The sequence below is a fragment of the Vicia villosa genome, linkage group LG4, assembly GCF_029867415.1.
Source record: "Vicia villosa cultivar HV-30 ecotype Madison, WI linkage group LG4, Vvil1.0, whole genome shotgun sequence".
NCBI classification, from domain to species: domain Eukaryota; kingdom Viridiplantae; phylum Streptophyta; class Magnoliopsida; order Fabales; family Fabaceae; genus Vicia; species Vicia villosa.
The window spans coordinates 115,813,397-115,828,913 of record NC_081183.1 but is presented as its reverse complement, the minus strand read 5'-3'; positions in this window follow the sequence as shown (position 1 = coordinate 115,828,913).

Sequence of the window (15,517 nt, the reverse complement as noted above, 5' to 3'; positions counted from 1 at the left end):
TTTGGCCCCCTCAACAATTTCATCCTGGCTCCGCCACTGGCAGGCCTATCATTGTTTACAATATGAAGCTCGCGAGAGACCAAATACAAGTCTCTTGTTGAAACTCTAATGTCTATTCAGAAAAAAAAACGAGGTATACTAATCATATGATAGATTATGTTTTGGTTTAATATATCTATTATCACTAAATTGGATTGAAGAAAGAAATATACTTTTTTGTAAATCCATGTGAAAAGTGTTGGCCAATCTTAGGAAAATTATGATCTCTCATTTAATTTGGATAGTACATGAACAGGTTCCATCACATGTTCTGATGGGTCTCTAGCATGAAACAGCAACATCGATAAAGCCATTGTCATTGACTATGGTTAACATATGATGCGTGCATGCTAGTGTAAACAATACACCATAGTGATCTATTATATGATATTATGTGAGATTAGTTAAAACTGGTTGGTAGCAATTCTAGCATCTATGAAGCATGGAATGCATGTGCTCTTTCAATTATTGTAGCCACATATTCATTCTTCACAATATACAACAATATTTTTCAATATTGAAATAGAAATATTTTTGGTTCCATTAGACTAGATTTGTGTAACTAAATGTATGTATGACTTTATCTTCTTGTCCATGTGAATTTAATTAAAATTGTGTATGTGAATACAAGATCACACTCACAAAGATGTTTTTGATTCATGGCAAACTCAACAAGCATACAAGCAACAAGGTACAAGCAGAAGAACTCAAAGAAAAGCAAGCATTGGTCACTCATAACAGAGCAGGTCGACCTACTATGCATACAGGTCGACTCAACACAAGCAAAATAAGAGGAACTCAGAAAAACAGCAGTCAGGTCGACCTACTCCCAACACAGGTCGACCTAAAATGAAGAAATTTACACATCATTCTGCTAGGTCGACCTACACAACAACTAGGTCGACCTAATCTGAGGAAAGGTCCCCAAAACGCATCTGAAGTGGATTCTGGTCGATCTACTTCGTTAACAGGTCGACCTAACTGGGAACAAAAGACATCCAAAGGATATGCAGCTCTGTTAGGTCGACCTAAGCACCACAAGAGGTCGACCTATCTGATCAAAAATGCCAAAATTTCTGGTTTTCTCTGCTCCAACTGATAAGCTCTCATATATATTGTCCAAGGTTCAATTATTGCAGAGAACACCAACGACTGAAAGATACACAAAGTCTTCTCATCTTCGTTATTCGTCATCTCCAACACAATTACACATAATCATTCTTGCGTTGAGGGTTAGTGATCGAGTTCGATAATGTCCATGGAACGGAATTGAAGATTCCTAGTGGGTGAAGATTTGTGGGGTTTTTGGTGAATAAAATCCGAGGGTTTTGTCCTCCAAGATAGGTGTTTCTTGGGGGTTTTTATCAAGAGGTTTCATCGAGGATCCATCTGAGTGTGAAGATTGAAGAACAAGGGTTCAAGGCAATTCAAGACACTGCAGAAAAGGGATCAAGTGAAGCTCTTGGATCACCTTGATCTGGCTCAAGATTAAGGGGGAAGAAGATTCAAAGGATCGACAAATTCGGTTTATTGTTTATCGCTTTGTTTTCTTCTTTGTATAAACTGCTTTCAACATTAATGGAAGATTTCCCAATTTCAATTTGGAATTGGGGGCAGACGTAGTCGTAGCGAGGACGATCGACGAACTGCCTGAACAAATATCGTGTTCTTGTCGCTTTTATCTTTTCATTTACGTTCTGTTCATATGTGGTCATAATTGCAAAATTGATTACCGATTCAAGTGTTAAAATTGTGAATTAAGGTTCTGCATAAACATCACAATTCACCACATCTTGAATCATCATCAATTTGAACATTATCACCAAGTGTTTGTCTTTTTGCTTATTCCATTATTACTGCATTGCAAACCAAAGTTTGTCAATTTAGAAGTTAATTGATTTTCAGCTGTGAAACGTATTGATTCAATAACATATCACTTCATCGTTAATCTCAATTATCTTGTGGTTTTGTCACATATACAACCCTTGCAATAACGGTCCGGAATAGACGCAAGTCGATTCAGAACCGCTTTCGCTTTAGTTCGAAATAATTCCGAAAAACTCTGTGAGATCTATTCACCCCCCCTCTAGATCCTCAGGCCAGCATCTAACAAGTGGCATCAAGAGCTCTGGTTTATTCCGTGCTACGTGAAACACTTATTGGAAAGATGGCTTCCGGACCTAAAGGGGCTCACAATAGAGCTCCAGTTTTCAACGGTGAAAACTATGGCTATTGGAAGGATTGTATGTGTGTCCACATCAATGCAATTGATAGGAACATCTGGACAGCTATTGTCAATGGTCCCTTTCAGATCACCATGACAAATGCAGCTGGTGCAGTTGTTCCAAAACCAAAAAATACTTGGGATGCTGAAGATGAAAAGAGATATGCATACGATTGGAAAGCGAGAAACATTCTAATCTCAGCTCTAGGAGTTGATGAATACTATCGCGTTTCCTATTGTAGATCCGCTAAAGCTATGTGGGACACATTGCAAGTTGCCCACGAGGGAACGGATGATGTCAAACTAGCTAGGATCAATACGTTAACTCAAGAGTTCGAACTGTTCCACATGGAAGATGGTGAATCCATCGAAAACATGCAGAAGAGATTCGTTCACCTGAAAAATCGGTTAAATTCTCTTGATAGACCTATTTCCAATGCAGTTGCTACTAACAAAATCTTAAGATGTTTGAACAGGGAATGGCAACCCAAGGTTACAGCAATAAAGGAAGCAAATGATCTAAACACCTTAGACATTACCACTCTCTTTGGTAAACTAGAGGAACATGAACAACACCTTAAATGCCTTGACATGCATGAGAAAAGAGCAAAGAAAGAGAAGAACATGGAGAAAGAGGTAGAGAAGAAGTCAATAGCTCTAAAAGCTTCAAGCTCCAAGACCTCAAGACAAGAGCTAGAGGATAGTGATACTAGTGATGAGGAAGACTCCGATGATGAGGAAATGAGACTGTTTGTGCGAAGATAAAACAAGTACATAAAGAAAAATAGATCAAAACTCTCCGGAAAAAGCTTGATTAATCATAGGAAGCAATTCGACAAGTCCAAACAAGATGATAACAATAAAAGAAAATCCAAAGGCCCTTGTTTCAATTGCGGCAAAGATGGTCATTACAAACCGGATTGTCCATATCTCAAGAAGGAGAAAGACAAGAATCAAAGCAAAAGTCACAACAAGTCTAGAAGAGCTTATATAGCATGGGAAAGTGATTCTCAAGTGAAGACTCATCAAGCGATGAAGAAGAATCGGCAAACTTATGTCTTACGGCTCATCAACACAAGAAAAAGAAACGTGTAAGTCATCTTAAACCTGAACTTGTAGATAAGGTATCTCATGCTCAATTAAAATTAGCCTTTGAAGAACTACATAGAGAAGCAATTGAAGCTTTCAAACTTTTGGCCTCAAATAAGAAATTTTTTTCATATCTTGAATCAAAAGTTGAGAAGACCGAAAAGGACATGGAAGCTTTGAAACAATCTATGCTAGATAGTCAAAAGGATAAAATTGAGGAAGATCCTACATCATGGTTTGGTTGTGAGACATGTCATATTTGGCAAAAAGAAGTAAGAGATCTAAAGGCCAAATTAGATAAGGCTATGCAACCAAAAGTGACTTTTGCGGTTGATCCAAATAAGTTCAAAAGATCGTATACTCCTTTATATAGTAAATACACTTTTGTACCAAAAGTATCAACTAGCAAAACAGCATAATCTCATCATATTACTTGTCACTATTGTTGCAAAAAGGGACATACCATTGAAAAATGCAAATTTAGGAGGATTTTAGTTCCTAAAGGAGTATTTCAATGGTTGCCTAAGTGCAACAATTTATGTACTCACCACCTAAGACCCAATGAAGATTGGGGACCTTCCACTCTAAATTAATTTTGCAGGAAAAGTGTCTTGACATTGCCGAAAGGTTGTGGTTCCTTGATAGCGGATGTTCAAGACACATGACGGGAGACATATCACTCTTTGTTGAGTTCCACGCAAAGAAAAAGGGGTATGTCACCTATGGAGACAACAATCGGGGAGCTATACTTGGTAAAGGAAGTGTAGGTATATCTTTTAATAGTGCAGGCCCATCTACTGAAGACATTTGTCAAAGATAAGGAAGACGAAAGTGAAAGTGTTGCAAAGGAAGATGCTAAGAAAGAGAAAGATGAGTCTCATGATAGCGTTGAAAAAGAAAGCATCTCAAACAATGAAGACCTTCCTAAGGCCTGGACAAATGTAAAAGATCATCCAATCGACAACATAATAGGGGACATCTCAAAGGGCGTGACAACACGCTCCAAGATAAGTAACTTCTGTCATCATTTTGCTTTTGTTTCACAAGTTGAGCCGAAAAACGCTAAGGATGCATTACTTGATGAGCATTGGCTAATGGCCATGCAAGAAGAATTAAACCAATTTAAACGGAATGATGTTTGGGACTTAGTCCCTCATCCGGGAGATCATCAAGTAATAGGCACTAGATGAGTTTTTTCGTAACAAACTTGATGAAAACGGCGTTATTACTAGAAACAAAGCTAGATTAGTTGCCCAAGGTTATAATCAAGAGGAAGGTATTGATTATGAAGAGACATACGCTCCTGTAGCACGTCTCGAAGCTATTCGTCTCTTACTTGATTATGCGTGTTCTAAAGACTTCAAACTATTCCAAATGGATGTTAAAAGTGCCTTTCTAAATGGCTATATAAATGAAGAAGTCTATGTTGCTCAGCCACCCGGCTTTGAGAATTACATGTATCCAACTCATGTTTATAAGCTGAAACGTGCTCTATACGGTCTTAAACAAGCCCCTCGGGCTTGGTACGAACGGTTGAGCAAATTTCTTCTTAGTCAAGGGTACTCTAGGGGTAAAGTTGACACTACTCTCTTTATTAAAAGAAAAGATAAAGATGTTCTCTTAGTCCAAGTTTATGTAGATGATATTATATTTGGGTCGACTAATGCAAAACTTGTCAAAGATTTTTCTAAGCTCATGCAGAGTGAATTTGAGATGAGTCTCATGGGTGAGCTAAATTTCTTCCTTGGCTTACAAATCAAGCAACTCAGTCATGGAACGTTTGTGAGTCAAACTAAATACTGTACGGAGCTGCTCAAAAGATTTGGAATGAGTGAAGCGAAGGAAATTGACACACCTATGGCAACAAATACTAACCTAGACAAAGATGAGAAAGGTAAAGAGGTTGACGTGAAATTGTACCGAGGTATGATAGGTTCACTATTGTATCTTACTGCCTCAAGACCAGACATTATGTTTAGTGTGTGTATGTGTGCAAGATATCAATCTTGTCCAAAAGAATCTCACTTAAAAGCTGTCAAAAGAATTCTGCGATACTTACGTGGAACTACTACATATGGCCTATGGTATCCAAAGGGAAATGAGTGCTATTTGGTAGGTAGGGGTGGCAAAACGGGCCGGGGCCCGCCGGGCCGCCCGCGCACCCGCCAAAAATTGGCGGGTTGGGTTGGGATTTTAGGCTCGCCGCTCGCCAAAGCCCGCCCCGCCAAAACCCGCCGCCCGCCATACCCGCCCCGCCAAAGCCCGCCGCTCGCCAAAACCCGCTCCTCCTCCAAAACTCACTTTTTTTTAGTTAATTCTAGTAATTGTAATTCTTGATGGTTTATTTTATACATTTATTTATAAATATATGTAATATTTTTTAGAGTAAATTTGTTAAAAAATTACTTTTATAAAAAATTGTTTTAAAAAATAAGTGAAAAGTTTAACTAAAAGGTAAAAAAAACATATTAATCTATTAAAAAAATATAAATAAAAATAGGCGGGTAAGCCCGCCGCCCGCCAACCCGCCACCTTGGCGGGGCGGGCATGATTTTGATGCCCATTTTACTTGGCGGGCATGCCCGCCCCGCTCATTTTTTGGCGGGCATAAGGAGGGGCGGGCGGCGGGCGGGGCGGGCGGCCCGTTTTGCCACCCCTATTGGTAGGATTCTCCGATTCAGATTTTGCTGGCTGCAAATCCGATAGAAAAAGTACCAGTGGAACATGTCATCTATTCTCAAATTCATTGATAAGTTGGCATAGCAAGAAACAAGTATCGGTTGCATTATCTACTGCTGAGGCAGAATATGTAGCTGCTGGAAGCTGCTGTGCACAAATATTATGGCTCAAGCAACAACTTCTTGACTTTGGTATTAAGCTTGATCGTATACCTATCATGTGCGAAAACACAAGTGCCATAAACTTGAGCAAAAATCCTGTCTTACACTCACGAACCAAGCATATTGAAATAAGACATCACTTCCTACGAGATCATGTAGAGAAAGGAGACGTTACATTTGAACATGTAGAAAGCAAGAAGCAACTAGCTGACATCTTCACCAAACCTCTAGCAACGGAGCAATACTTCAACATTCGTAGGGAATTAGGGATACTCGATATCTCTAATTTGGGCTAATTACGTTTGTTTTCTCTTAATGTTATTCCTTTACTTTATATCTATATTTTTTTTGCTAACATTTCTCTTAGCGTAAAGGTAGTTCATTATCAAGCCAGGCATCATTCCACATTGACTAAAGGCTGCCACTAAAGTTGACACCTACATATTGAGAAGGCGGTAACGTAACTGTTGTTCTCTTCCAAAAATATTATTGATACTATAATATGCTATCAATTAACATGCTTATAGTGACTTCATACATATATCTCTCTTGCTCATGTATGTGTTTCATCTTTAATGTACCTTTAAACATGTTTGGCTCTCATGTTATCACTATCTACCTTTTATCTACTATACTATGAATGCTAGCGTTTTATCTATGTTTCTCTCGTTACTCTCCTCTTCTGTTTTTCTTGTATCTCTTTTGATGTTGTCAAAGGGGGAGATAGATGCTGAGTGTACGGGGGAGCTCAGCTGAGTGAATAGATGCTGAGTGTACGGGGGAGCTTTTACCACTTATTGCCAAAGCTTCTACTACCGGTTTTCCATCATCAAAAAGGGAGAGTATGTGAATACAAGATCACACTCACAAAGATGTTTTTGATTCATGGCAAACTCAACAAGCATACAAGCAACAAGGTACAAGCAGAAGAACTCAAAGAAAAGCAAGCATTGGTCACTCATAACAGAGCAGGTCGACCTACTATGCATACAGGTCGACTCAACACAAGCAAAATAAGAGGAACTCAGAAAAACAGCAGTCAGGTCGACCTACTCCCAACACAGGTCGACCTAAAATGAAGAAATTTACACATCATTCTGCTAGGTCGACCTACACAACAACTAGGTCGACCTAATCTGAGGAAAGGTCCCTAAAACGCATCTGAGGTGGACTCTGGTCGACCTACTTCGTTAACAGGTCAACCTAACTGGGAACAAAAGACATCCAAAGGATATGCAGCTCTGTTAGGTCGACCTAAGCACCACAAGAGGTCGACCTATCTGATCAAAAATGCCAAAATTTCTGGTTTTCTCTGCTCCAACTGATAAGCTCTCATATATATTGTCCAAGGTTCAATTATTGCAGAGAACACCAACGACTGAAAGATACACAAAGTCTTCTCATCTTCGTTCTTCGTGATCTCCAACACAATTACACATAATCATTCTTGCGTTGAGGGTTAGTGATCGAGTTCGATAATGTCCATGGAACGGAATTGAAGATTCCTAGTGGGTGAAGATTTGTGGGGTTTTTGGTGAATAAAATCCGAGGGTTTTGTCCTCCAAGATAGGTGTTTCTTGGGGGTTTTTATCAAGAGGTTTCATCGAGGATCCATCAGAGTGTGAAGATTGAAGAACAAGGGTTCAAGGCAATTCAAGACACTGCAGAAAAGGGATCAAGTGAAGCTCTTGGATCACCTTGATCTGGCTCAAGATTAAGGGGGAAGAAGATTCAAAGGATCGACAAATTCGGTTTATTGTTTATCGCTCTGTTTTCTTCTTTGTATAAACTGCTTTCAACATTAATGGAAGATTTCCCAATTTCAATTTGGAATTGGGGGCAGACGTAGTCGTAGCGAGGACGATCGACGAACTGCCTGAGCAAATATCGTGTTCTTGTCGCTTTTATCTTTTCATTTACGCTCTGTTCATATGTGGTCATAATTGCAAAATTGATTACCGATTCAAGTGTTAAAATTGTGAATTAAGGTTCTGCATAAACATCACAATTCACCACATCTTGAATCATCATCAATTTGAACGTTATCACCAAGTGTTTGTCTTTTTGCTTATTCCATTATTACTGCATTGCAAACCAAAGTTTGTCAATTTAGAAGTTAATTGATTTTCAGCTGTGAAACGTATTGATTCGATTACATATCACTTCATCGTTAATCTCAATTATCTTGTGGTTTTGTCACATATACAACCCTTGCAATAACGGTCCGGAATAGACGCAAGTCGATTCAGAACCGCTTTCGCTTTAGTTCGAAATAATTCCGAAAAACTCTGTGAGATCTATTCACCCCCCCTCTAGATCCTCAGGCCAGCGTCTAACAGTGTACAATTATAGTTTATAAGTTTCTCTCAATTATTTGCATTATGCTTTTCAAAACTTGCTTTTCAGATTACAACAGTAGTTATTCTATACAGAAGATATAGTTAATAGAGATTAAGTGCTAACTGATGTCTAACAAAGCTTAAACTAACTTTCTTCACTTTAAGAAATTGTTAACAAAAAATAACTATCTCTGTTAGATTAGATGAATCTTTGAAGCTTTCTTTTTATCTCTAACACTCCCCCACAATTGATGCATATAATGTAAAAAAAGGTAAAGGAGCGAGTTTTGAATTTTCCAACAATATGGGACAATCTAGTAGAAGGATTATACACAATCAAGGGAGAGGTCATAATGACCGTCCAGAACCTTCTCAATCTTGCACTAGTCCAGCACCACCACCTCGACGTGCACCATTATGCAGAGGTAGTTCTCTTCTACCGCGACTCATTTATCATTAATGTCATAAAGTTGCATGTTATGCAGTAATCACTATAGCAACTATTCCAATTATGGGTTATCTTGTTTAGGTTGAGGATTGTGATGTACCTTAGTGTAGGATGATATAATTATATAAATGTTTTCAGTGGGAGGTCTGTAGTTCTACTTAAGTAAGAATCAAAGTTATACACTTCCTGTTCTGAATGCAGGGTCACACAAAGACTCTAAGTTATATGTATTGTGATTTGATCTATTTGGTATTCTTTGTGACTTTACCTATCATGAAAATGGATTTTCACTAGAAAAATGATAGTGTAAAATTTCAACTTTTCTAATGTTCTCCAATGTGTATTCATGCCAAGATGAAATTTGATACATCTTATATCATCACTTGTAATCTTAATTTAAAAAAATATTATTTTAAAAATATTATTTTAAATTTGTATGTTTTGTCTAACTAATTAGAGGTTATTTTGTTATACCTACAGTTACTAAGCAGGTTGTTTTCGTTGTTTTTTTTCTTCATCGAAATACAAAAGGCTTGACAATTTCAGTTTCTGTTCCTGACTTGCCTCATGTCATAGAACTCACCCTTTATAACCTGCTATATATCAAATTTCATCTTGGCATGAATACACGTTCTAATATAATGTTTATTAGTTGTGGCATTTCTGAGTAAGCATTTTGAAAAGTAAATTACATATCTGTTAATTCATACTTAGGTCCCTGCTTTAGCAAGCATTTTGAAAACGGTTCATGAGCATATGAGATAAATGTTATGCCAATACCCATGATTTGTTTTTCCTTATTACAAATGATCTTTTGTTGAAACAGTATCTAAGGAAGCACCTTTATGACAACTTAAACTCAAATATATGTAGAATTCATAAGGAAGAATAAGTTAGAATTTTTGTATATTATGTTAAATTCATGAGGAAGAATAAGTTATATGGATCTTGTGAAGGTTGTGTTGAAATCTGGGATTTATGCTTACAGAATTTAAGTTGGTCACACTCACAGGTACTATAATTTATACCAATAGGTCTCACATGTGAAACTGAGTTGAACAAAAAATCTGAGTGTAAAAATCACTAATAGAGGCAAAAATTACATACATTTCTAGAGGCAAAATCAATTTTAATTCCTGTGTTTGATTTGTTTGTTTCACAGTGCGAGTTTTGTTTGTTCTCAATTGAGAGACTGATTTTTAGTAAAATTTGTTAGACGCTGGCCTTAGGATCTAGAGGGGGGGTGAATAGATCTTAAACAGTTTTGCGGAATTAATTGAACTTTAAGCGGAAGTGATTCTGAATCGACTCGCGTCTATTCCGAACCACTATTGAAACGATTGTATATGTGTTAAAAAAACCACTAACCAACTTGAGATAAACGATAAGAGAATACGCTATAGAATCAATACGTCGCTCTATTGAAAATCAATTAACTTCTTATATGATAAACGACGTTTGCAATGCAGTAATGGTGAAAGAAGCAAAAACACAAACACTTGGTGATAATGATCAAATTGATGGTGATTCAATGTGTGATAGATTGTGATGTTTATATAAGTTCTTAATTCACAATCTTAACACTTGAATCGTTGATCAATTTGTTATTATAACCAAATATGAACAGAACGTAAATGAAAAGGTAAAAGCGACAAGAACACGATATTTGTTTAGGCAGTTCGTCGATCGTCCTCGCTACGACTACGTCTGCCCCCAATTCCAAACTGAAATTGGGAAATCTTTCATTAATGTTGAAAGTAGTATATACAAAGAAGATAACAAAGCGATAAACCATAAACCAATTATGTCGATCCTTTGAATCTTCTTCCCCCTTAATCTTGAGTCAGATCAAGGTTATCCAAGAGCGTCACGTGATCCCTTTTCTGCAGTGTCTTCAATTCCCTCGAACCCTTGTTCTTCAATCTTCACACTCAGATGATTCTTCTATGAACACTCTTGATAAAAACCCCCAAGAATTACCTATCTTGGATGGACAAAACCCGCAGATTTTATTCACCAAAAACCCCACAAATCTTCACCCACTAGGAATCTTCAATTCCGTTCCATGGACGTTATCGAACTCGATCACTAACCCTCAACGCAAGAATGATTATGTGTAATTGTGTTGGAGATGACGAAGAACGAAGATGAGAAGCCTTTGTGTATCTTTCAGTCGTTGGTGTTACATTGAATAATTGAACCTTTGATAATATATATGATAGCTTAACAGTTGGAGATGAGAGAAACAGAATTTTTGGCATTCTTGATCAGTTAGGTCGACCTCTTGTAGTGCTTAGGTCGACCTAGCAGAGCTTGCAGAATTTTGCTCCCAGTTAGGTCGACCTGTTAAAGGAGTAGGTCGACCAGAATCCTCTTCAGATGCATTCTGGGGACATTTTCTCAGATTAGGTCGACCTAGTTGTTGTGTAGGTCGACCTAGCAGACTGATATGTAAATTTCTTCATTTTAGGTCGACCTAGATGATGTGTGAGTCGACCTAGCAGAAGTATATGGATTTTTCTTCATTTTAGGTCGACCTGGGTTGACAGTAGGTCGACCTAACTGCTGCTTTTCTGCATTCTTCTTGTTTTGCTTGTGTTGAGTCGACCTATATGCATAATAGGTCGACCTGTTCTGACATGAGTGATCAATGCTTGCTTTTCTTTGAGTTTTCTGCTTCCACCTTGTTGCTTGTATGCTTATTGAGTTTGCCATGAATCAAAAACATCTTTGTGATTGTAATCTTGTATTCACAAAATTTTCCTTCCATTTACAATTGAATTGCATCTGCATAAAAAAAACAAAGTTCTTATTTGGATGTCTTTTAAATTGTAATAGATATTATTTAGTAACAATCAAATTTAATTGGAAATGTCTTGTTTGTTATATTTAAATGTGGATTGCAGGAGGAGGAGCTGAAACATTCAGTTTCGTTTAGAGCGTGTATGCTCGTCTTCATAAGAAAAAAGATGGAGAACATGTCTCTCAACGATCGAAGTTATTTGAAACCGGAGTTGATTGGCAACGTGTATGCTCGTCTTCATACGAAAAAAGATGGAGAATATGTCTCTCAACGATCGAAGTTATTTGGAAACCGGAGTTGATTGGTGAAGCAACTGGAAAACTCATCGAAACAAAAACAATGAAGTCGCCATCGAACATCTATTTATCCTACAATAAGGAATGGAAAATATCGAAGAAAACCAAATAACAAGCAATGGTCTTAGAGAAAGGGTAAGGGTGTCTGTTACGTGGGGGGAAGGTGTTAGCACCCCTCACGTCTGTGGTACTCCACAGGATCCATTCTTGCTAATTTTCTAATCTAAGGGTGTGTGTGTGCGCAACATGCTATGTGTAAAGGAATACATGCAATGGAAGATATACAAATAAGAGGAAACATACAATGGAAGGAATAAGCAAATAAGCAAGAAAGTCGAACGAAAATAAGAAAAGAAAAAGTTCGAACAAAATAAAGGAAAAAAAGAAAAGTCGCTCGCTAGGGTGTTCGTACCCTGTGCCTACGTACCTCCAATGTGCAATGGAGAAATCAGAGCGCCGTAGTTCGGCCCAAAAGTTTCTGTTTCTATCTCGATTCGCGTCTCCTAGCGAAACGTAACCGAGCACCCTAAGGGAGCATGCAAACAAGGAGCGTCACAAAGATCCTAGCAAACATGGCATGTGAACAGGCATCACAGGTAAGAACAGGCGAACAGGAATCGCAAAGATATCATACGAACAGGCATCACAGATAGAAAGACAATCATGTAACAGGCATACACGAATGTGAGTGTGTGAACAGGCATCACAAGTGATAATGCGAACAGGCATCGCAAACAACATGTAACAGGCATACATGTGCAAGTGTGTGAACAAGCATCACAAAGATAACGCGAACAAGCATCGCGAACAACATGTAACAGGCATACATGTGCAAGTGTGTGAACAAGCATCACAAGGATATCATACTAACAGGCATAGCAGATAAGGAGATAGTGAACAAGCATCACAAAGATATGGCATACAATCGAGCTCCGCTCGAGAAACAAACAAACTACCGAAGTAGTAAACAATGCAAATGCAACACACAAACGAGCTCAGCTCGTAAAGCAAGCAAACTACCGAAGTAGTGACCTGGGAACTAGGGAGACATTCTAACTAACGGGGAAAGTCCTCCGAAGCCACCGTCCACGGGGAAAGTCCTCCGAGACGGTTGAACAGGCAAATAATTGGAAATAAACGTTCTAGCTAACGGGGAAAGTCCTCCGAAGCTACCATCCACGGGGAAAGTCCTCCGAGATGGTTGAACAAGCAAATAACGGGAAATAAACGTTCTAGCTAACGGGGAAAGTCCTCCGAAGCTACCATCCACGGGGAAAGTCCTCCGAGACGGTTGAACGAGAGAATAACGGGAAATAAACTGAAAACGGTAAACAAACAAAAACAGAGCCTCTTTCGAGGGCTTGGCCAGATGAATGTCTACCCTACTTCTCATGTTAAGAATGATGTTGCATGCCTACCCTACTTCTCATGGCATCATATGGTGCGCAAAAGAGTAAAAGGGACAAAGGGGATACCGAACGGATAGCAAATCCGCAGTGAGCTAGCAACGCAAGCAGAACTAAGAAACTTCACGTAATCTAACATCCAGCAAAGCCAGGAGTCTAGCATAAGCGTCAAAGCGATGCGGTGTGAAAATAAATCACAACCGCTATGTGGTGCGTATCAGACGCAACCACACAAGCAACCTGCAAGAAATACAATCCAGACCATACAGGAATATACATCTCAATGAATGAGAGATCAGGTGGATCGCATCGGGAATAAGTTCGTGTCCCACAAATAAAGCGGAACACGATGCAAATCAAGTCGCATCGGAAGCGAATTCGTGTCCCACAAATAAAGTGGAACACGAAGCAAGTCAAATCGCAATCGAAGGCTCTCTCGAAGTATCTCGCACATCTCAGCAAACAAATCAGTAATAACAAGGAGGCACGCACCCGCCATAGAAAATACTAGCAATTAAATTCTAAGTAAATTCTAAAATAAAATCTAACAAGATTAAATTGTTTTTATGACATTTTTATCAACTAAAACTAGAATAGAACTAGGTAAGAAAACAATTAAAGTCTAACAAGCAAAAGATTACATGTTTTTATTATCTCTTTTTATCAATGCGAGAAATCTAATCAAACATAATATTTTTCATGGCATTTTTATCTAAAACAATAGAACAAAACTGTGTACAAAATATTAAATCTAACACGGAAAATAGTACATGTTTTTATTATTTTTATCATGCAAAAGTCTAACAAAATATTCGATTTTTTATGGCATTTTCTATCTAAACAAAATAGGAAACGAAGCTAAACCTAACTAGAGATTAAGTGAAACAGGGGGTTCATACAGAAAGTGGATGTACTAGTCCAGTAATCTCGCAGGCCCAGAGGTATAGCCCAAGGTGATTTTTGTACACTTTCTAACAGCCAAAAAATGAGATGGTGATACATGCTTGAGGGGGTGCAACGTCTGAAACCAGTGTGAGGCCCAAGGATTTTTGTTCAGTTTTCATGACAAAAGTGGTACAACATGGGCTTAAGTTGGTGTTGAGTCCGTGTGGGAAAGCCCAGGCATTTGTTTCAGATTTGTTCTTATCTTTTATTCAAATTAAACTTTAATCTCATTCAAATTTTTTTTTATTAATTCTAATCAACAAGCAATTAATATCAAATTAATTAAAGGAAATACAAATTGAAAGAGGGATTAGGGTTTTGCTCAGACCTCTCTCTTAACTCACGTAACAAACGGCGGCGGACATTTCTTCTCCGATCCTCATCACCGTCGTGCCAGTAAACAAACATCAATCTCCTCCTTCCCTCAAGCGAACAGTGACGGCGACTGGACCGTCTCTTCTTTTTTCGATTAGCTCTTGGCCTTATGCTCTCCACTGATCTCAAGTCTCTGATTTACTCTCGGAGTCAACCAACATCCCAACCGGAGAACGGATCCGGTATCTCCTCGCTTTCGATCTCGGTCTCGACTCTCTCGGACTCTTCCTCTCAATCGCGAATCTCTCTCGTTGTTACGTTGTCGTTGCAGGTTAGATTGATGGAGGTGGTTGAGCGTTACGAGAGGTGTTACGAAGATGACGATGCTATGGCGTGTTCTTGATATCGAGGAATCGATACGTGGAAATTGAAGCTCGCGGTGACGCGATTATGGTGCGATAGTGAATTGAAGATTCGGTGTTCGTCACGTTCAATGAAGGAGAACTTCTTGATTGTTGCGCTTGCGTGATGTTGATAGAATTAGCAGAAGAACTTCAAGGATTGCAAAGAGGTTACCGAGGTTACAGAGATTCTCCAAAGATCGAAAGAGTGTTGAAGAAGATTCAGAGAGATTGATTGGAGTTTTTCTCGTTTTTTTTCTTCAGAATTGTGATCGAAGGTCGATAATGAGAAACGGTTATGGTGATTGAGGAGTGTGAAGAGTGTGAAGAGATATTGAAGAGAGATGGAAGAACGATGATGAGAAGTTTTTG